Consider the following 22,727-nt stretch of genomic DNA (forward strand, 5'->3'; position numbering starts at 1 on the left):
AAGGGAAGGGATGGGGATGAGGGTGGGATAAGGACAGGGGTGTGGGGAGGCAGGTATAGGGACAGGGATGGGATGGGAATGGGGACAATGATGGGGACAATGATGGAGACAGGGATGGGGACAGGGGTGGGGGGAGCTTTAGGGGACAGGCTTTAGGATACAGCTATGGGGACAGGGGACACACAGGGGGGGCAGGGATGGGGACAGGTATGGGGAGAGGAAGATATGGGGACAGGGATGGGAATGGGACAGGGATGGGGGCAGGGATGGGGACAATCAGGAGCACTCAGCATGGGGTCACCAAGGGCAGGTCATGCTCGACCAACCTGGTGGCCTTTTATGCAGATGTCACCAGCTGGGTGGACAGGGGGAGGGCAGTAGATGTAGTCTGCCTTGATTTCAGTAAGGCTTTGGATACTGTCCCCCATGACATCCTTATAACAAAGCTGAGGAGGTGTGGGATAGATGAGTGGACAGTGAAGTGGGTCGTGAATTGGCTGACTGGCAGAGTGCAGAGGGTTGTTGTTGTCAAAGCAGAGTCCAGGACTGGGATTGGGATTGGGACTGGATGATAGAATGGCCTTGAGTTAGCAGTGTGCCCTTGTAGCCAAAAAGGCCAATGGCATCTGGGGTGCATTAAATGCCAGTGGTATCTGGGGTGCATTAAATGCCAATGGCATCTGGGTTGCATTAAAAGCCAATGGTATCTGGGGTGCATTAAATGCCAGTGGCATTTGGGGTGCATTAAATGCCAATGGCACCTGGGGTGCATTAAAGGGATCGTGTCCAGCAGGTGGATGGAGCTGATCCTCCCCCTCTACTCTGCCCTGGTGATGCCTCATCTGGAATCCTGTAATACTGCGTCCAGTTCTGGGCTCCCCAGTACAAACAAGACAGGGATCCCATAGGAAGAGTTCAGTGAAGGGCCACAAAGATGGTGAAGGGCCTGGAGCATCTCCCCTATGAGGAGAGACTGAGAACTGGGTCTGTTCAGCCTTGAGAAAAGAAGGCTGAGAGGGGACTGGATCCAGGTTTATATATACCTGAGGGGTGGGAGCCATAGTGGCGAGGCTGGTCTCTTTTCAGTGGTACGTGGGGACAGGACTAGGGGTAATGGGATGAAAGTACAGCATAGGAAGTTCCTGAATAAGAACTTTATGGTGAGGGTGATGGAGCACTGGAACAGGCTGCACAGGGAGGTGGGGGAGTCTCCTTCTATGGAGATATTCAAGGCCCGACTGGACGCCGAGCTGTGCGACGTGGGGTAGGAACCTGCTTTGGCAGGGGGGTTGGACTCCATGAGCTCTAGAGGTCCATAACAACCACTACAGTTCTGAGATTCTGGGATTATTATCCCAGCTCTTTACCCTCCTTGAGAGAAGGGACTGGTATTGAGACTGGGATTGGGATTGGGTCTGAGATTGGGATTGGGACTAGGATTGGGATTGGGACTAGGATTGGGATTGGGATGGGATTGGGATGGGATTGGGATTGGGATTGGGATTGGGATTATGACCGGGTCTGGGATTGGGATTGGGATTAGGACTGGGACTGGGATTGGAATCGGGACTGGGATTGGGACTGGGATTGGGACTAGGATTGGGATTGGGACTGGGATTCTGTGACTCTGTGCTCTCTTCACAGAGTTGCTCAGAATCATCCCCTTGCAGCATGTGAACATATAGACGCTCAGTAAGGTGAAGTGCAGGATATCGGGCCTGGGTTGGGGCAATCCCAGGTATACGTACAGCCTGGGAGAGGACACGGTGACACGGCCACCACCATCAGCTTTGCATTGTCACCAGCTCAGAACAACCTGCACCAGTGGGGTGACCCAGTGCCACCATCACTATGATGGAACACGCCACTCCCTGCCTCCCTGTGCTCGCAGCCACTGCTTGGTCTGCAGAGATGCTCAGCAAGGGGCAGTGAGTGTCAGTGGGTGCCACGTTTCCATTTCACTTGTGCTGTGTGCAGGAGGTTTGATTGGGCAGGACCAGCTCGATGCTCAGATCCCTGAGCACTGACTACCCAGGTGGCCTTTGCTACATGTGCATCCCAACGTCTGACTGTCTCAGCGCCCATTGCCCTCAGTGTAGTCATTAACAGCACTGCACTGTTTGATTTTCCCAGGGGCTGTGCATGATGTGATATATGCACTCGACACCGCGCTCTTTGGCCCAGGTAGTTATGAGATTGCTTTGGAAATGAGTCCCGTTGTCTGACTCCGTTCTACCTGGGGTGCCATGTTGCTGAGGACCAAGATAGTATTTCAAGCAGTGGCTGGCAGCAGCCATAGAATCATACCATAGAACCATAGACTGGCATTGTTTGAAAAGGACCACAGTGATCGTCTGGTTTAAACCCCACTGCCATATGCAGGGTTGCCATCCCCCAGACCAGGCAGCCCAGAGCCGCATCCAGCCTGGCCTTGAATGCCTGCAGGGATGGGGCATCCACAGCCTCCTTGGGCAACCTGTTCCAGTGCATCACCACCCTCGGGGTGCAAAGCTTCCTGCCAAGATCCAACCCAAACCTCCAGTGTCTCAGTTTAAAACCATTCTCCTTTGTCCCCCTTTGTCCCCCTTTGTTCTTCCTGCGTGTCTGCAGGCTGTGCTCACTTTCCCAGGCGCAAGATTCAGTCCAGAGCTCAGCTCAGTTTACCTATAGCAGAAATGCAGGCTTTGCCCGCCGTGTTTTTCTCTCTGCTGAAACACTGAAGCCCCTTTCTTGCAATGTCACACAGTTCTCTAGATCAATCCATGACCGTGACAGGAGGGCAGCAGGCCATGGGCCCCTTGGGCTCCAAAAATGGGAAGGGAAAAGGGAAAAAAAAGCAGGGAGATGGGAGCTGGGCTGTAGGAAACCAGCAGCAGCCATTTTTGCTTACTATGATATCGGAAAGCAAGAGAACACTATACAAATGGCCTCAATCCTGACCCTGCTTCCCCCTGCCCTCAGAGTGCATCCACCTTCTCTCCAGGAGGGTAAAGAGCTGGGATAATCACAGAATGACCTGGGTTGGAAGGGACCTCAAGGATCATGTAGTTCCAACCCACAATAGACCCCATTAACCCCATAGAGGCCCCATATCCACCCCATAACCCCATAGAGACCCCATAGAGACCCACAGAGACCCCATAACCCCATATAAACCCATATACCCCCCCTTAACCCCATAGAGACCCCATAGACCCCATAGATCCCAATAGATCCCGATAGAGACCCCATAAACCCCACAGCCCCCATAGAATCACAGAATCACAGAATGACCCGGGTTGGAAGGGACCTCAAGGATCATGTAGTTCCAACCCCCTACCTGGCAGGCCCACCAAACATCCATGTTTACTAGATCAGGTTGCCCAAGAGACCCCATAGATCCCCATAGACCCCATAGACCCTATAGATCCCCATAGAGACCCCATAGATCAGGTTGCCCAGGGCCCCGTCCAACCTGGCCTTGAACACCTACAAGGACGGGGCATCCACAACCTCCCTGGGCAGCCTGTTCCAGGGCCTAGCCACTCTCCTAGTAAAGAACTTTCCCCTAACATCCAACCTAAATCTTCCCTCTTTTAACTTAAAACCATTTCCCCGTGTCCTGCTATTGTCAGCCCTTTCAAAGAGTTTACTCCCCTCCTGGGAGTAAGTTCCCTTCAGGTATTGAAAGGCTGCAATGAGGTCACCCCGCAACCTTCTCTTCTCTAGGCTGAACAAACCCAACTCCCTCAGCCTGTCCTCATAGGGGAGGTGCTCCAGCCCCCTGACCATCTTCGTGGCCCTCCTCTGGACCCTTTCCAAAATCTCCATGTCTTTTTTGTACTGAGGGCTCCACACCTGGACACAGTACTCCAGATGGGGCCTCACAAGAGCAGAGTAGAGAGGGACAATCACCTCCCTATCCCTGCTGACCACCCCTCTCCTGATGGAGCCCAGGATCCCATTTGCTTTCCGGGCTGCCAGTGCGCACTGCTGACTCATGTTGAGTCTCTCGTCCATCAGGACCCCCAGGTCCTTCTCTGCCGAGCTGCTCTCAAGGACAACTCCTCCCAGCCTGTACAGGTGCCTGGGGTTCTTCCGGCCCAAATGCAAAACCTTGCACTTTGCGGTGTTGAACCTCATTAGGTTCACCCGAGCCCAGCTTTCCAGCCTGTCAAGGTCCCTCTGAATGGCATCCCTTCCTTCCACCGTATCGACTGCACCACTCAGCTTGGTGTTGTCAGCAAACTTGCTGAGGATGCACTCCATTCCCTCATCGATGTCATTAATAAAGTTGTTAAAGAGCACCGGTCCCAAGACAGACCCTTGGGGGACACTGCTCATTACCGGCCTCCACCTGGACAGAGAGCTATTGACCACCACCCTCTGTGGTGTCTGAGAAGACTTACAAGATCATCCAGTTCACCTATCACCAATAGCTCCCACTGAACCATGTCCCTCAGCACAACATCCCATAAACAAGAAACCCCCTAGAGCCCCCTAGAGCCGCATATAAACCCCATAAAGCCCCATAGAGCCCCATATGAACCCCTTAGAGCCCCACAGAGACCCATAGAGACCCACAGAATCGCCAAGGTTGGGAAACACCTACAAGATCATCCAGTCCAACTGTTCACCTATTACCAATAGGTCCCACTAAACCATGTCCCTCAGCACAACATCCAGTCTTTCCTTGTTGCAGCCCCGAACCAGGACCCTCCTAGAGCGCTGTTCTTTTAATATACATGTACCCGACAGAGAGATAAAGACACAAGGAGAAAAATTTTTTGTTTGCCCGTCCAGTTTATTGCCAATTAAGTTGTTTAGGGAGATGTGGAAGGGAAGACGGGCAATAGAAAAGGTAGGAAATAAAAGCAAGCAGTATATAGGAAACGAAAGAGAGATGGTCAGATGGTCACTACCATGGGTTAGGGTTAGGGTTGGGGATGGGGTTGGGGTTAGGGTTGGGGTTAAGTTTATGTAGGTCCAGATGTTGATCTTCTGAAGTGATGTGCCATCAGGTGTTGTTGTTTGGCTGATGAAAACAGCAGTTGTCCCAACTTATCAATAAGTCCAACAGAGTTGGAGTTCGCTGTCCTTGGAGTGGCAGCTTCTGGTTTGGGGATCTCAGCAGTAAGGGAGGTGCCCACATGTATCCTGTTTCTCACAGGATACGATGGTATCGTTCCCCAGTTCTCCCATACCAAGCTGGAGTGAGGTTTTGGTCCCAGATCTTCCAGCAGGAAGCACTTCTGAGCACTGTCTTCCAAAGGCAAACAGCTCCAAAGAAATGCTTTCCAATGTCAAACTGTCCTCCAAGTGACGGTGATTGCCACAGCCACCTCTCATGTCCTGGGTAAGTCAGAGTCTTACGGCAAGAAGTGCCTCCGAAAGCCAACTTTGAGCCAGAACCAAAGAAGGGTTCAGATGGGCACCCAGGAATGGCACAGCTAGGAATGGCACAGCTAGGAATGGCAGAGATAGGAATGGCAGAGATAGGAATGGCACAGCTGTTTGGCAGCCTCAGGTGGAGCTGTGCTTCTTTTGGGCATCCCATGCCCTGGTCAGCGTGGACAGGACATCCCCCACCTGGGGAGCCCCGCTTTGCTCTTTGGTGGCTGACTCTGCAGAGATCCGCTCCCCTTGTGCCTCAGTGGCAGCAGACCAAAGGAGCTGTAGGTGAGCTCCTTGGGCAGGCTGGTCTCGGAGCTCGAGGACCATAGGGCTGCCAGTGGTGTCTGTGGCACGGCTGGGGCTCCACTGCGCTTGGCCTTTCTGAGCTTGGCCTGGGGCTTTTTTGGCTCTTCTACTACAGTGGGGACCCTCACAAAGTCCGGGTCTTCTTCTTCTATGGCAATTGGAGGTTGCTCTGCCTCTGCCGGTGCTGGTCCCATCTCTGCCTCTTTGCTTTCGGTAGCAGATTGCACTTCATCCTCTTTGGTTTCTGGAGAGCTTTTTGCCTCGGTCTCTAAGCTTTCGGAAGAGCTTTTGACCTCGGCCTCTTTGCTTTTTTTGGAGCGTTTTGCCTTCTTCTTCTTTTTCTTACGCTTCTTCTTGTCAGAAGGCGCCTGCAGTTCCTCTGTCTCCTCACTGCAAAGACACAAGGGGAGGGGTCAGCCTGAGTGGGTGATGGTTTTGGGGCCGTATCCTGCAACCCCGAGCCAGGACTCTTGGCTGCAATGCAGCCTTCCCCATGCGCAGCTCTTGGGTTGCACTGGAGCTCTCCTGAGTGCTGAAGAGGGGCCAGCCACGTGAAATGGAGGCTCGCAGCAGCCCCATCCCACCCCTCCTTGTGCTGCACTCAGCACCGCTGTGTGGCCCCGAACAGTGACTGTGTGGGGCTGGGGAATGGGCTCTTTCCAGGTCAGGGAAACACCCCGTGCAGACCACAACCCTGAGCCTGCAGTCTCACCTGTCCTCCTCCTCCTCATCGCTTTCTGCCTCTTTGGGCGGTTCTTCCACCAGAAAGGTGACAGTGATCCAGCTGGGGAGGGGTGGCAATGCTGGAGGTTCCTCTGCAGCTGGGAAGGAGAGATCTGGTCAGAGGAGACTGATCCTGAACCTGCTGCCTGGTGACAGGCAGGGCTGCTCAGGCCTGACCCAAACCACCCAAGATGGCCGCTCTGCCATCTCCACAGACTGTGGGCCCTCTGTGCCTTGTGCCCAGCTCCTCCTCTCCGGGATGCAGCTCTGTGTTGGGAGTGCATGAGTGGCATCAGCTTTGGGAAGGAGGAGCTGGGTGGTGCCTGTGAGGTGACAGCCTCTTTTGGGGGCTCATTTCCTGGGGGGAGGACAAGGCCCAGGAGCCCCCCTTCTCTTGCCATACCCAGGGCTGGGGGCTCTGTGGGAACATCACACCCAGATCCTGGATTTCATCAGGGCAATGTGTGCTCAGGAGGAGAGGCAGTGCAGGGCTGGAGTCAATGGTTATGGCAGTCAGAGCTTTTGGGTGATGGTGGGCTGGGCATTTTCCCATCGCACGTTGGTTGTATGTGGGATGGAGAGGAGCTGGCGGCTGCTTTACCTTTCTTGGCCTGGACAAGAGGTAGCAATGGGACTCGTGGGGGTCTGCAGCGTTGCCCGGGTGGTGGTTTGGGTGCAAACTCCCGACGAAACCTGGACAAAAGGAGGAGACACGAGTGTGACCCAGGGCTCCAGCTGCCCTTTCTGCTCACTGTCATCACCTGCTCACAGGCAGACGGTCACCTTGCCTAAAAGCCACACCTCCCCAGTGTCCACAGTCCCAGTACCAAGGGCTGTCCTGGGAAATCACAGAATCAATCACAGAATGACCCGGGTTGGAAGGGACTGGACTCAAGGATCATGTTTCAACCCCCTGCTCTCAGGGCACCAAACATCCACATTCACTACATCAGGTTGCCCAGTGCCCCGTCCAACCTGGCCTTGAACGCCTCCAAGGATGGGGCATCCACAACCTAAAATGGAGCCACCCAGGCCACAATGGGATGAAAACATCCCCTAAATCCCTTCAACTCTCCCATCAGATCTATCTGAGGACAAGCTGGAACACGAGAGCTGCCCATTTTCTGCCTCGCTCCTCTGAGCTATTTCTGCCTGTGTTCCCATGGCAGGACACTCGTGGTCACAAGGAGCAAATGCTGCTGCAGGAGAGCTGAGCAGCTGCGTCAAGCAGGGGCTGCAGCCACAAATGCACTCACCTGGGAAAGACGACGACTCGGCCAGAGAGTGTCAGGGAGGCAACCGCTGTCACCGGGGTCACCACCATGTCCAGCAGCCAGGGCGCCTGCAGGGGAGGAACAGGGAGGATGTGGGACGTTGTGGTCACGGCTGAGGCACTGGAGGGTGCTGGAGGAGCCCAAGGCCGGCAGAGCTGGCAGCACCGCAGCACTTGCATGGCCCGAGCAGCAGGCCAGGTCCTGGAGAGCCATGTGCAGGCAGCGCAAGGGCCGTGGAGAAACCAAAACCTCACCTTGAAAACAACCTTCTCGAGTTTCACCTTCCCGCAGATCTTCTCAAGGAAGTCATAGTAGAACTTCATTTGGACCCTCGCTCTCTCGATGAGGAGCACTCCGATGTCCTTCAGGACAAAGGCGATGTCCTCCCCCTTCCTCAGGCACTGGGAGACGAGGGTTGTGGTGCCAAATATGCAGGCCTTCCCAGTCTGCCAGCTCACAGATGCAGCCTCAGCCACCTCAGCGTATTTGAGGGTCTCCATTTTATTGAGGCCTGGAAAATCACACCAGAATGTCTGAGTCCATCACGCGGTGGCTCTTCCAGCACTGCCACCCAACTGCTACTCATTGCAGTCGCCAGCCAGGACAAGCTCATGTTTGGACGGGCTCCGTGAAGGGGGAGGTTTGATTTCAGAATGGAGGCTGTAGCCCCGTTTGTCCTGTCTGGGCAGCCAGAAAGGGTTGAAGCCCCCTCCTACCTGGCGAGTATTCCTCGTTCATCTGGTCATGGATGCTCGCAAGGTTCTTGGCCAGGTGAAACACAGGCCACTGCATGGTCATGTTTCCTTTCCCAACTCTGATCCGTTCAGAGACAATGCTGAAGGAACCGAAGGTGGGAACTCGGACCCCCTGTGCATGGAAGAGAAGGGAAGGGGCAAAGGGTTAAGGCCGGAGGAAGAGCTGAAGGCTGCCCTGTGTGGGGACTGTGCTTTTGGACTGGGATCAGCCCCAGCACACTAAAGCACACAGCACAAGTCATAGCCCGTATGCACAAGGCCCACTGGTACTTTACAGGGATTTGGGGCCAAGTTCCCTGCTTTCTGCGGAGGGGAAGTCACTGCCTTCTGTGGCCAAACGCAACGGACTCCGCAGCCCTCCAAACAGGCCAGCAGGAAGAAGGCGTTGACCCACCTTGCGTAGCAGGAGCTGCTCTTGTATGTGCGTGGCCACCGCATCCCAGACAGCAACTCGCTCTGGAGGGCAGAGGAAAAGCAGGTCACACTCTGCATCTGCCGCTTCCCAAGGGCGCTTCTCTCAGCCGGGGACAGAGGTGGCAGATGGAAAGTGTCGGCACCGTCCCCATGCTGTGTCAGGCCCGCTCAGCGCCAGCACTTGGAGGCAGCTCTGCTCCAGTGGTGGCTGCAGACCCATGTACCTTTGGCGGTGACCTCTGGCGTTTTGTAGTCACGCTGTGGAGCAGGGCCATCCTGCCAGAATCTCATCTTGGCCCGCTTCACCGCAGCAGGGCGCTCCGCGTTGGCAACAGCCACGTGGGAACTCATCCCTTCCAGATGCGTCTGCTCTCTGTCAGATGCTCCTTCAGGATGCAGGACCCGGCACTGGGCACTGCCTGCAGAACCCTCCCGGGTGGCCGTGTCATAGATGTGGCCACGGCGACGAGGTGACAGCGTGGCCAGTGCTGGCAGCTGCCCATTATGACACGGCACCAGCCCAGCTCTGCCCCGTGCTGGTTGGCACTCCCCATTCCTGGAGCCCTTGTGTGCCAACAGCACCACACCAGAGGAGGAGGCAGTGGGCCCCGTGGGCAGGCTCGTTCTGAAACACCATTCTGAATCACAGAATCACAGAATCATAGAATTATCAAGGTTGGAAAAGACCTAGAAGATCATCCAGTCCAACCATCACCAATACTTCCCAGTTAAATCATATCCCTAAACACAACAACACATAGGACACATAAAGACCACATAGGACCCCATAAGAACCCCATAAGGACCGCATAGGACCCCATAATGACCCCATAAAGACCCCATAAAGACCGCATAGGACCCCACTAGTATCCCATATGCACCACAAAGGACCCATGGGGAATCACAGAATCACAGAATGATCAAGGTTGGAAAAGACCTAGAAGATCATCCAGTCCAACCATCACCAATACTTCCCAGTTAAATCATATCCCTCAACACAACATCCAAATGTTTCTTGAACACTCCCATGGTCGCTGACTCCACCACCTCCCTGTTCAGTGCATTCCAGTGCCTGACCACCCTTTCCAAGAAGTAACACTTCCTAATGTCCAGCCTGAATCTGCCCTGCCACAGCTTTGAACCATTCCCTCTAGTTCTATCACTGTCTGCATGAGAGAAGAGGCCGACCCCCAGCTCACTACAACCTCCCTTCAGTGAGATGCTGAGCCCACCGGCATCTGAGGCTCTTCCTGTGCTGGCCTGAGCTTCTCGCTCCTACACGTCTGTCATCTGCTGACCGGGAGCTCGGTGGCTGCAGCGCTCACTTACTCCCTTTGGACACCGAGGGCAGGCTGGCCTTGGAGCTCGCTGAAGACCATGGGGTGGGTTTCACTGCCTTGACTCAGCCCAGCTCTGCTGGGTTTGGCGTGATGCTTTTCAGGCAACACCCATGGCCTCGTAGTGATGGCCAGCTGAAAGTCCGAAGAGCAAGAGACGTTGCAAAGGAAACGCAATACCCTGAAAAGCAGTTTGGATGTGGCACTAGTTTGCAGTCACAATACAGATTGGAAGACAAAAACACAAACATGTCTTTTGAGTGGTGAATTGCATTGATTTGACATGGAGGAGTCCAGGCCATCAGCACACTGCTGGGAGCCCGGCTGCTGTTGGCTGGGCACAGGGCAACCAGGGGATACTCACTGGGGTGGGGGCAGCAGACATCCAGAAACTGTGAGCAAGAATTGAGTCTGCAGGTGCTGGAATAACTCCTGAGCAAGCAAAGCTTCATGTTTACCCATGTGTACCCCATGTTCATGTTTACCCCGTGTTTAGCCATAGGTAGTGATATTTAAGGGAGGAAATAGATTTTGGGGCTAAAAATTGATATTTAAGGGACAAACTGCCTTCTTTTGGAGATAAATGTGCTATTTAGGGGAGCAATTGTCTAATTCCTTCTGCCGTTGGGCTCCTCAAGCCCCTTCCTCCTTGGCTGCGGCCCAGCAAGCCCCCTTCCTTCTGTGCTCTGCACCAGCCAGCCCACTTCCATTTGCCATGGGGTCTAACAGGCCTTCAACCATCTGGGTTTCAGCACATCAAGCTCCCTTCCTTGAGGGTTTTGGTCCGGTTTCACACCAGCCAGCCCACTTCCATCTGCCATGGGGCCCAGCACCCAAAGCTTTGTGTTTACCCAGTATCCCTATGTGTAGCTGAGCCTCAGGGAGATTGTGAACCTAAAGTAGTCAGCCAGTGAGAAACCAGGGGAGAAAGAGATCGGCGTTGGGTAACAGGGCATAAGAGATGTAACGCTGTTTTCTGTGCTGCTCTGCTGCTTGCAGGACGCCCGCCGCTGCAATTGCCAGTAAAATCTGCTTTATCACAGGAACCGTCCTGATAAATTCTCTGGACGTTTCCAACATCAGGCTGTGGTTTAGGCCCTTGGGCTTGTGCCTGCCTGAAACAACGTGCATTTCCGAATGGCTCACAGCAGGAAATGAAGGCAAGAGAATACTGAGCTCTTTTGCCTATTTCCAGAACTGGGACGGAGACAGGAGAGCATGCTTAAGGCTTGGGTTGTTGGTTGTATCCAGCCATGGCAACCACAGCTGAAGCATCTTGCATCTTCATTAGGCACTCCTCTGCCTGTTCCTTTTTGTCTCTGTTTGATGCCAAGGCTCCAAGGAATGCAGGCACCCCGTCTGTCAGAGCCAAGGGGTCTCGGAAGGAAGAGTCCCCATTGTCCCTCTACCTCTGCTTCTCTTCAGGGAGGTGACACTGTCTCACTCCCATTATCAGAGCGAGAGGGAGGTTCTTTTAATATACGTGTACCCGACGGAGAGATTAAGACTCAAGGAGTTGAATGTTTTGTTTGCCCGTCCAGTTTATTGCCAATCAAATTGTTTAGGGAGATGTGGGAAGGAAGACGGGCAATAGAAAAGGTAGGAAATAAAAGCAAACAGTATACAGGAAACGAAAGAGAGATGGTCAGATGGTCACTACCATGGGTTAGGGTTAGGGTTGTTGTTGGGGTTAGGGTTAGGGTTGGGGTTAAGTTTATGTAGGTCCAGATGTTGATCTTCTGAAGTGATGTGCCATCAGGTGTTGTTGTTTGGCTGATGAAAACAGCAGTTGTCCTAACTTATCAATAAGTCCAACAGAGTTGGAGTTCGCTGTCCTTGGAGTGGCAGCTTCTGGTTTGGGGATCTCAGCAGTAAGGGAGGTGCCCACATGTATCCTGTTTCTCACAGGATACGATGGTATCGTTCCCCAGTTCTCCCATACCAAGCTGGAGTGAGGTTTTGGTCCCAGATCTTCCAGCAGGAAGCACTTCTGAGCACTGTCTTCCAAAGGCAAACAGCTCCACAGAAATGCTTTCCAATGTCAAACTGTCCTCCAAGTGACGGTGATTGCCACAGCCACCTCTCACGTCCTGGGAAAGTCAGAGTCTTATGGCAAGAAGTGCCTCCGAAAGCCAACTTGGAGCCAGAACCAAAGAAGGGTTCAGATGGGCACCCAGGAATGGCACAGCTAGGAATGGCACAGCTAGGAATGGCACAGCTAGGAATGGCAGAGATAGGAATGGCACAGCTGTTTGGCAGCCTCAGGTGGAGCTGTGCTTCTTTTGGGCCCCCCATGCCCTGGTCAGCGTGGACAGGACATCCCCCACCTGGGGAGCCCCGCTTTGCTCTTTGGTGGCTGACTCTGCAGAGATCCGCTCCCCTTGTGCCTCAGTGGCAGCAGACCAAAGGAGCTGTAGGTGCGCTCCTTGGGCAGGCTGGTCTCGGAGCTCGAGGACCATAGGGCTGCCAGTGGTGTCTGTGGCACGGCTGGGGCTCCACTGCGCTTGGCCTTTCTGAGCTTGGCCTGGGGCTTTTTTGGCTCTTCTACTACAGTGGGGACCCTCACAAAGTCCGGGTCTTCTTCTTCTATGGCAATTGGAGGTTGCTCTGCCTCTGCCGGTGCTGGTCCCATCTCTGCCTCTTTGCTTTCGGTAGCAGATTGCACTTCATCCTCTTTGGTTTCTGGAGAGCTTTTTGCCTCGGTCTCTAAGCTTTCGGAAGAGCTTTTGACCTCGGCCTCTTTGCTTTTTTTGGAGCGTTTTGCCTTCTTCTTCTTTTTCTTACGCTTCTTCTTGTCAGAAGGCGCCTGCAGTTCCTCTGTCTCCTCACTGCAAAGACACAGGGGGAGGGGTCAGCCTGAGTGGGTGATGGTTTTGGGGCCGTATCCTGCAACCCCGAGCCAGGACCCTTGGCTGCAATGCAGCCTTCCCCACGCACAGCTCTTGGGTTGCACTGGAGCTCTCCTGAGGGCTGAAGAGGGGCCAGCCATGTGAAATGGAGGCTCGCAGCAGCCCAATCCCACCCCTCCTTATGCTGCACTCAGCACCGCTGTGTGGCCCCGAACAGTGACTGTGTGGGGCTGGGGAATGGGCTCTTTAAAGGCCAAGGAAACACCCCGTGCAGACCCCAACCCTGAGCCTGCAGTCTCACCTGTCCTCCTCCTCCTCATCGCTTTCTGCCTCTTCGGGCGGTTCTTCCACCAGAAAGGTGACAGTGATCCAGCTGGGGAGGGGTGGCAATGCTGGAGGTTCCTCTGCAGCTGGGAAGGAGAGATCTGGTCAGAGGAGACTGATCCTGAACCTGCTGCCTGGTGACAGGCAGGGCTGCTCAGGCCTGACCCAAACCACCCAAGATGGCCGCTCTGCCATCTCCACAGACTGTGGGCCCTCTGTGCCTTGTGCCCAGCTCCTCCTCTCCGGGATGCAGCTCTGTGTTGGGAGTGCATGAGTGGCATCAGCTTTGGGAAGGAGGAGCTGGGTGGTGCCTGTGAGGTGACAGCCTCTTTTGGGGGCTCATTTCCTGGGGGGAGGACAAGGCCCAGGAGCCCCCCTTCTCTTGCCATACCCAGGGCTGGGGGCTCTGTGGGAACATCACACCCAGATCCTGGATTTCATCAGGGCAACTTGTGCTCAGGAGGAGAGGCAGTGCAGGGCTGGAGTCAATGGTTATGGCAGTCAGAGCTTTTGGGTGATGGTGGGCTGGGCATTTTCCCATCGCACGTTGGTTGTATGTGGGATGGAGAGGAGCTGGCGGCTGCTTTACCTTTCTTGGCCTGGACAAGAGGTAGCAATGGGACTCGTGGGGGTCTGCAGCGTTGCCCGGGTGGTGGTTTGGGTGCAAACTCCCGACGAAACCTGGACAAAAGGAGGAGACACGAGTGTGACCCAGGGCTCCAGCTGCCCTTTCTGCTCACTGTCATCACCTGCTCACAGGCAGACGGTCACCTTGCCTAAAAGCCGCACCTCCCCAGTGTCCACAGCCCCAGTACCAAGGGCTGTCCTGGGAAATCACAGAATCAATCACAGAATGACCCGGGTTGGAAGGGACCTCAAGGATCATGTTTCAACCCCCTGCTCGCAGGGCACCAAACATCCACATTCACTACATCAGGTTGCCCAGAGCCCCGTCCAACCTGGCCTTGAACGCCTCCAAGGATGGGGCATCCACAACCTAAAATGGAGCCACCCAGGCCACGATGGGATGAAAATGTCCCCTAAATCCCTTCATCTCTCCCATCAGATCTATCTGAGGACAAGCTGGAACACGAGAGCTGCCCATTTTCTGCCTCGCTCCTCTGAGCTATTTCTGCCTGTGTTCCCATGGCAGGACACTCGTGGTCACAAGGAGCAAATGCTGCTGCAGGAGAGCTGAGCAGCTGCGTCAAGCAGGGGCTGCAGCCACAAATGCACTCACCTGGGAAAGACAACGACTCGGCCAGAGAGTGTCAGGGAGGCAACCGCTGTCACCGGGGTCACCACCATGTCCAGCAGCCAGGGCGCCTGCAGGGGAGGAACAGGGAGGATGTGGGACGTCGTGGTCACGGCTGAGGCACTGGAGGCTGCTGGAGGAGCCCAAGGCCGGCAGAGCTGGCAGCACCGCAGCACTTGCATGGCCCGAGCAGCAGGCCAGGTCCTGGAGAGCCACGTGCAGGCAGCGCAAGGGCCGTGGAGAAACCAAAACCTCACCTTGAAAACAACCTTCTCGAGTTTCTCTTTCCCGCAGATCTTCTCAAGGAAGTCATAGTAGAACTTCATTTGGACCCTCGCTCTCTCGATGAGGAGCACTCCGATGTCCTTCAGGACAAAGGCGATGTCCTCCCCCTTCCTCAGGCACTGGGAGACGAGCGTTGTGGTGCCAAATATGCAGGCCTTCCCAGTCTGCCAGCTCACAGATGCGGCCTCAGCCACATCAGCGTATTTGAGGGTCTCCATTTTATTGAGGCCTGGAAAATCACACCAGAATGTCAGAGTCCATCACGCGGTGGCTCTTCCAGCACTGCCACCCAACTGCTACTCATTGCAGTCGCCAGCCAGGACAAGCTCATGTTTGGACGGGCTCCGTGAAGGGGGAGGTTTGATTTCAGAATGGAGGCTGTAGCCCCGTTTGTCCTGTCTGGGCAGCCAGAAAGGGTTGAAGCCCCATCCTACCTGGCGGGTATTCCTCGTTCATCTGGTCATGGATGCTCGCAAGGTTCTTGGCCAGGTGAAATACAGGCCACTGCATGGTCATGTTTCCTTTCCCAACTCTGATCCGTTCAGAGACAATGCTGAAGGAACCGAAGGTGGGAACTCGGACCCCCTGTGCATGGAAGAGAAGGGAAGGGCCAAAGGGTTAAGGCTGGAGGAAGAGCTGAAGGCTGCCCTGTGTGGGGACTGTGCTTTTGGACTGGGTTCAGCCCCAGCACACTACAGCACACAGCACAAGTCATAGCCCGTATGCACAAGGCCCACTGGTACTTTACAGGGATTTTGGGCCAAGTTCCCTGCTTTCTGCGGAGGGGAAGTCACTGCCTTCTGTGGCCAAACGCAAAGGACTCTGCAGCCCTCCAAACAGGCCAGCAGGAAGAAGGCGTTGACCCACCTTGCGTAGCAGGAGCTGCTCTTGTATGTGCGTGGCCACCGCAGCCCAGACAGCAAGTCGCTCTGGAGGGCAGAGGAAAAGCAGGTCACACTCTGCATCTGCCGCTTCCCAAAAGCGCTTCTCTCAGCCCGGGACGGAGGTGGCAGATGGAAAGTGTCGGCACCGTCCCCAGCACTGAGACGATCCCCATGCTGTGTCAGGCCCGCTCAGCGCCAGCACTTGGAGGCAGCTCTGCTCCAGTGGTGGCTGCAGACCCACGTACCTTTGGCGGTGACCTCTGGCGTTTTGTAGTCACGCTGTGGAGCAGGGCCATCCTGCCAGAATCTCATCTTGGCCCGCTTCACCGCAGCAGGGCGCTCCGCGTTGGCAACAGCCACGTGGGAACTCATCCCTTCCAGATGCGTCTGCTCTCTGTCAGATGCTCCTTCAGGATGCAGGACCCAGCACTGGGCACTGCCTGCAGAACCCTCCCGGGTGGCCGTGTCATAGACGTGGCCACAGCGACGTGGTGACAGCGTGGCCAGTGCTGGCAGCTGCCCATTATGACACGGCACCAGCCCAGCTCTGCCCCATGCTGGTTGGCACTCCCCATTCCTGGAGCCCTTGTGTGCCAGCAGCACCACACCAGAGGAGGAGGCAGTGGGCCCCGTGGGCAGGCTCGTTCTGAAACACCATTCTGAATCACAGAATCACAGAATCATAGAATTATCAAGGTTGGAAAAGACCTAGAAGATCATCCAGTCCAACCATCACCAATACTTCCCAGTTCAATCATATCCCTAAACACAACAACACATAGGACACATAAAGACCACATAGGACCCCATAAGAACCCCATAAGGACCGCATAGGACCCCATAATGACCCCATAAAGACCCCATAAAGACCGCATAGGACCCCATTAGTATCCCATATGCACCACAAAGGACCCATGGGGAATCACAGAATCACAGAATGATCAAGGTTGGAAAAGACCTAGAAGATCATCCAGTCCAACCATCACCAATACTTCCCAGTTCAATCATATCCCTCAACACAACATCCAAATGTTTCTTGAACACTCCCATGGTCGGTGACTCCACCACCTCCCTGTTCAGTGCATTCCAGTGCCTGACCACCCTTTCCAAGAAGTAATACTTCCTAATGCCCAGCCTGAATCTGCCCTGCCACAGCTTTGAACCATTCCCTCTAGTTCTATCACTGTCTGCATGAGAGAAGAGGCCGACCCCCAGCTCACTACAACCTCCCTTCAGTGAGATGCTGAGCCCACCGGCATCTGAGGCTCTTCCTGTGCTGGCCTGAGCTTCTCGCTCCTACACGTCTGTCATCTGCTGACCGGGAGCTCGGTGGCTGCAGCGCTCACTTACTCCCTTTGGACACCGAGGGCAGGCTGGCCTTGGAGCTCGCTGAAGACCATGGGGTGGGTTTCACTGCCTTGACTCAGCCCAGCTCTGCTGGGTTTGGCGTGATGCTTTTCAGGCAACACCCATGGCCTCGTAGTGATGGCCAGCTGAAAGTCCGAAGAGCAAGAGACGTTGCAAAGGAAACGCAATACCCTGAAAAGCAGTTTGGGTGTGGCACTGGTTTGCAGTCACAATACAGATTGGAAGACAAAAACACAAACATGTCTTTTGAGTGGTGAATTGCATTGATTTGACATGAAGGAGTCCAGGCCATCAGCACACTGCTGAGAGACAGGCTGCTGTTGGCTGGGCACAGGGCAACCAGGGGATACTCACTGGGGTGGGGGCAGCAAACATCCAGAAACTGTGAGCAAGAATTGAGTCTGCAGGTGCTGGAATAACTCCTGAGCAAGCAAAGCTTCATGTTTACCCATGTGTACCCCATGTTCATGTTTACCCCGTGTTTAGCCATAGGTAGTGATATTTAAGGGAGGAAATAGATTTTGGGGCTAAAAATTGATATTTAAGGGACAAACTGCCTTCTTTTGGAGATAAATGTGCTATTTAGGGGAGCAATTGTCTAATTCCTTCTGCCGCTGGGCTCCTCAAGCCCCTTCCTCCTTGGCTGCGGCCCAGCAAGTCCCCTTCCTTCTGTGCTCTGCACCAGCCAGCCCACTTCCATTTGCCATTGGGTCTAACAGGCCTTCAACCATCTGGGTTTCAGCACATCAAGCTCCCTTCCTTGAGTGTTTTGGTCCGGTTTCACACCAGCCAGCCCACTTCCATCTGCCATGGGGCCCAGCACCCAAAGCTTTGTGTTTACCCAGTATCCCTATGTGTAGCTGAGCCTCAGGGAGATTGTGAACCTAAAGTAGTCAGCCAGTGAGAAACCAGGGGAGAAAGAGATCGGCGTTGGGTAACAGGGCATAAGAGATGTAACGCTGTTTTCTGTGCTGCTCTCCTGCTTGCAGGATGCCCGCCGCTGCAATTGCCAGTAAAATCTGCTTTATCACAGGAACCGTCCTGATAAATTCTCTGGACGTTTCCAACATCAGGCTGTGGTTTAGGCCCTTGGGCTTGTGCCTGCCTGAAACAACGTGCATTTCCAAATGGCTCATGGCAGTAAATGAAGGCAAGAGAACACTGAGCTCTTCTGCCTATTTCCAGAACTGGGACGGAGACAGGAGAGCATGCTTAGCCTTGGGTTGTTGGTTGTATCCAGCCATGGCAACCACAGCTGAAGCATCTTGCATCTTCATTAGGCACTCCTCTGCCTGTTCCTTTTTGTCTCTGTTTGATGCCAAGGCTCCAAGGAATGCAGGCACCCCGTCTGTCAGAGCCCAGGGGTCTCGGAAGGAAGAGTCCCCATTGTCCCTCTACCTCTGCTTCTCTTCAGGGAGGTGACACTGTCTCACTCCCATTATCAGAGCGAGAGGGAGGTTCTTTTAATATACGTGTACCCGACGGAGAGATTAAGACTCAAGGAGTTGAATGTTTTGTTTGCCCGTCCAGTTTATTGCCAATCAAATTGTTTAGGGAGATGTGGAAAGGAAGACGGGCAATAGAAAAGGTAGGAAATAAAAGCAAACAGTATACAGGAAACAAAAGAGAGATGGTCAGATGGTCACTACCATGGGTTAGGGTTAGGGTTGTTGTTGGGGTTAGGGTTAGGGTTGGGGTTAAGTTTATGTAGGTCCAGATGTTGATCTTCTGAAGTGATGTGCCATCAGGTGTTGTTGTTTGGCTGATGAAAACAGCAGTTGTCCCAACTTATCAATAAGTCCAAAAGAGGTGGAGTTCGCTGTCCTTGGAGTGGCAGCTTCTGGTTTGGGGATCTCAGCAGTAAGGGAGGTGCCCACATGTATCCTGTTTCTCACAGGATACGATGGTATCGTTCCCCAGTTCTCCCATACCAAGCTGGAGTGAGGTTTTGGTCCCAGATCTTCCAGCAGGAAGCACTTCTGAGCACTGTCTTCCAAAGGCAAACAGCTCCAAAGAAATGCTTTCCAATGTCAAACTGTCCTCCAAGTGACGGTGATTGCCACAGCCACCTCTCACGTCCTGGGAAAGTCAGAGTCTTATGGCAAGAAGTGCCTCCGAAAGCCAACTTGGAGCCAGAACCAAAGAAGGGTTCAGATGGGCACCCAGTAATGGCACAGCTAGGAATGGCACAGCTACGAATGGCACAGCTAGGAATGGCAGAGATAGGAATGGCACAGCTGTTTGGCAGCCTCAGGTGGAGCTGTGCTTCTTTTGGGCCCCCCATGCCCTGGTCAGCGTGGACAGGACATCCCCCACCTGGGGAGCCCCGCTTTGCTCTTTGGTGGCTGACTCTGCAGAGATCCGCTCCCCTTGTGCCTCAGTGGCAGCAGACCAAAGGAGCTGTAGGTGCGCTCCTTGGGCAGGCTGGTCTCGGAGCTCGAGGACCATAGGGCTGCCAGTGGTGTCTGTGGCACGGCTGGGGCTCCACTGCGCTTGGCCTTTCTGAGCTTGGCCTGGGGCTTTTTTGGCTCTTCTACTACAGTGGGGACCCTCACAAAGTCCGGGTCTTCTTCTTCTATGGCAATTGGAGGTTGCTCTGCCTCTGCCGGTGCTGGTCCCATCTCTGCCTCTTTGCTTTCGGTTGAGCATTGCACTTCATCCTCTTTGGTTTCTGGAGAGCTTTTTGCCTCGGTCTCTAAGCTTTCGGAAGAGCTTTTGACCTCGGCCTCTTTGCTTTTTTTGGAGCGTTTTGCCTTCTTCTTCTTTTTCTTACGCTTCTTCTTGTCAGAAGGCGCCTGCAGTTCCTCTGTCTCCTCACTGCAAAGACACAAGGGGAGGGGTCAGCCTGAGTGGGTGATGGTTTTGGGGCCGTATCCTGCAACCCCGAGCCAGGACCCTTGGCTGCAATGCAGCCTTCCCCACGCACAGCTCTTGGGTTGCACTGGAGCTCTCCTGAGGGCTGAAGAGGGGCCAGCCACGTGAAATGGAGGCTCACAGCAGCCCCATCCCACCCCTCCTTGTGCTGCACTCAGCACCGCTGTGTGGCCCCGAACAGTGACTGTGTGGGGCTGGGGAATGGGCTCTTTCCAGGTCAGGGAAACACCCCGGGCAGACCACAACCCTGAGCCTGCAGTCTCACCTGTCCTCCTCCTCCTCATCGCTTTCTGCCTCTTTGGGCGGTTCTTCCACCAGAAAGGTGACAGTGATCCAGCTGGGGAGGGGTGGCAATGCTGGAGGTTCCTCTGCAGCTGGGAAGGAGAGATCTGGTCAGAGGAGACTGATCCTGAACCTGCTGCCTGGTGACAGGCAGGGCTGCTCAGGCCTGACCCAAACCACCCAAGATGGCCGCTCTGCCATCTCCACAGACTGTGGGCCCTCTGTGCCTTGTGCCCAGCTCCTCCTCTCCGGGATGCAGCTCTGTGCTGGGAGTGCATGAGTGGCATCAGCTTTGGGAAGGAGGAGCTGGGTGGTGCCTGTGAGGTGACAGCCTCTTTTGGGGGCTCATTTCCTGGGGGGAGGACAAGGCCCAGGAGCCCCCCTTCTCTTGCCATACCCAGGGCTGGGGGCTCTGTGGGAACATCACACCCAGATCCTGGATTTCATCAGGGCAATGTGTGCTCAGGAGGAGAGGCAGTGCCAGGCTGGAGTCAATGGTTATGGCAGTCAGAGCTTTTGGGTGATGGTGGGCTGGGCATTTTCCCATCGCACGTTGGTTGTATGTGGGATGGAGAGGAGCTGGCGGCTGCTTTACCTTTCTTGGCCTGGACAAGAGGTAGCAATGGGACTCGTGGGGGTCTGCAGCGTTGCCCGGGTGGTGGTTTGGGTGCAAACTCCCGACGAAACCTGGACAAAAGGAGGAGACACGAGTGTGACCCAGGGCTCCAGCTGCCCTTTCTGCTCACTGTCATCACCTGCTCACAGGCAGACGGTCACCTTGCCTAAAAGCCGCACCTCTCCAGTGTCCACAGCCCCAGTACCAAGGGCTGTCATGGGAAATCATAGAATCAATCACAGAATGACCCGGGTTGGAAGGGACTGGACTCAAGGATCATGTTTCAACCCCCTGCTCGCAGGGCACCAAACATCCACATTCACTACATCAGGTTGCCCAGTGCCCCGTCCAACCTGGCCTTGAACGCCTCCAAGGATGGGGCATCCACAACCTAAAATGGAGCCACCCAGGCCATGATGGGATGAAAATGTCCCCTAAATCCCTTCATCTCTCCCATCAGATCTATCTGAGGACAAGCTGGAACACGAGAGCTGCCCATTTTCTGCCTCGCTCCTCTGAGCTATTTCTGCCTGTGTTCCCATGGCAGGACACTCGTGGTCACAAGGAGCAAATGCTGCTGCAGGAGAGCTGAGCAGCTGCGTCAAGCAGGGGCTGCAGCCACAAATGCACTCACCTGGGAAAGACAACGACTCGGCCAGAGAGTGTCAGGGAGGCAACCGCTGTCACCGGGGTCACCACCATGTCCAGCAGCCAGGGCGCCTGCAGGGGAGGAACAGGGAGGATGTGGGACGTCCTGGTCACGCTGAGGCACTGGAGGCTGCTGGAGGAGCCCAAGGCCGGCAGAGCTGGCAGCACCGCAGCACTTGCATGGCCCGAGCAGCAGGCCAGGTCCTGGAGAGCCACGTGCAGGCAGCGCAAGGGCCGTGGAGAAACCAAAACCTCACCTTGAAAACAACCTTCTCGAGTTTCTCTTTCCCGCAGATCTTCTCAAGGAAGTCATAGTAGAACTTCATTTGGACCCTCGCTCTCTCGATGAGGAGCACTCCGATGTCCTTCAGGACAAAGGCGATGTCCTCCCCCTTCCTCAGGCACTGGGAGACGAGCGTTGTGGTGCCAAATATGCAGGCCTTCCCAGTCTGCCAGCTCACAGATGCGGCCTCAGCCACATCAGCGTATTTGAGGGTCTCCATTTTATTGAGGCCTGGAAAATCACACCAGAATGTCAGAGTCCATCACGCGGTGGCTCTTCCAGCACTGCCACCCAACTGCTACTCATTGCAGTCGCCAGCCAGGACAAGCTCATGTTTGGACGGGCTCCGTGAAGGGGGAGGTTTGATTTCAGAATGGAGGCTGTAGCCCCGTTTGTCCTGTCTGGGCAGCCAGAAAGGGTTGAAGCCCCCTCCTACCTGGCGGGTATTCCTCGTTCATCTGGTCATGGATGCTCGCAAGGTTCTTAGCCAGGTGAAACACAGGCCACTGCATGGTCATGTTTCCTTTCCCAACTCTGATCCGTTCAGAGACAATGCTGAAGGAACCGAAGGTGGGAACTCGGACCCCCTGTGCATGGAATAGAAGGGAAGGGCCAAAGGGTTAAGGCTGGAGGAAGAGCTGAATGCTGCCCTGTGTGGGGACTGTGCTTTTGGAGTGGGATCAGCCCCAGCACACTACAGCACACAGCACAAGTCATAGCCCGTATGCACAAGGCCCACTGGTACTTTACAGGGATTTGGGGCCAAGTTCCCTGCTTTCTGCGGAGGGGAAGTCACTGCCTTCTGTGGCCAAACGCAAAGGACTCTGCAGCCCTCCAAACAGGCCAGCAGGAAGAAGGCGTTGACCCACCTTGCGTA

Source organism: Coturnix japonica, chromosome 27, assembly GCF_054131305.1.
Source record: "Coturnix japonica strain WE chromosome 27, WE-NBRP24, whole genome shotgun sequence".
Classification (NCBI taxonomy): Eukaryota; Metazoa; Chordata; class Aves; order Galliformes; family Phasianidae; genus Coturnix; species Coturnix japonica.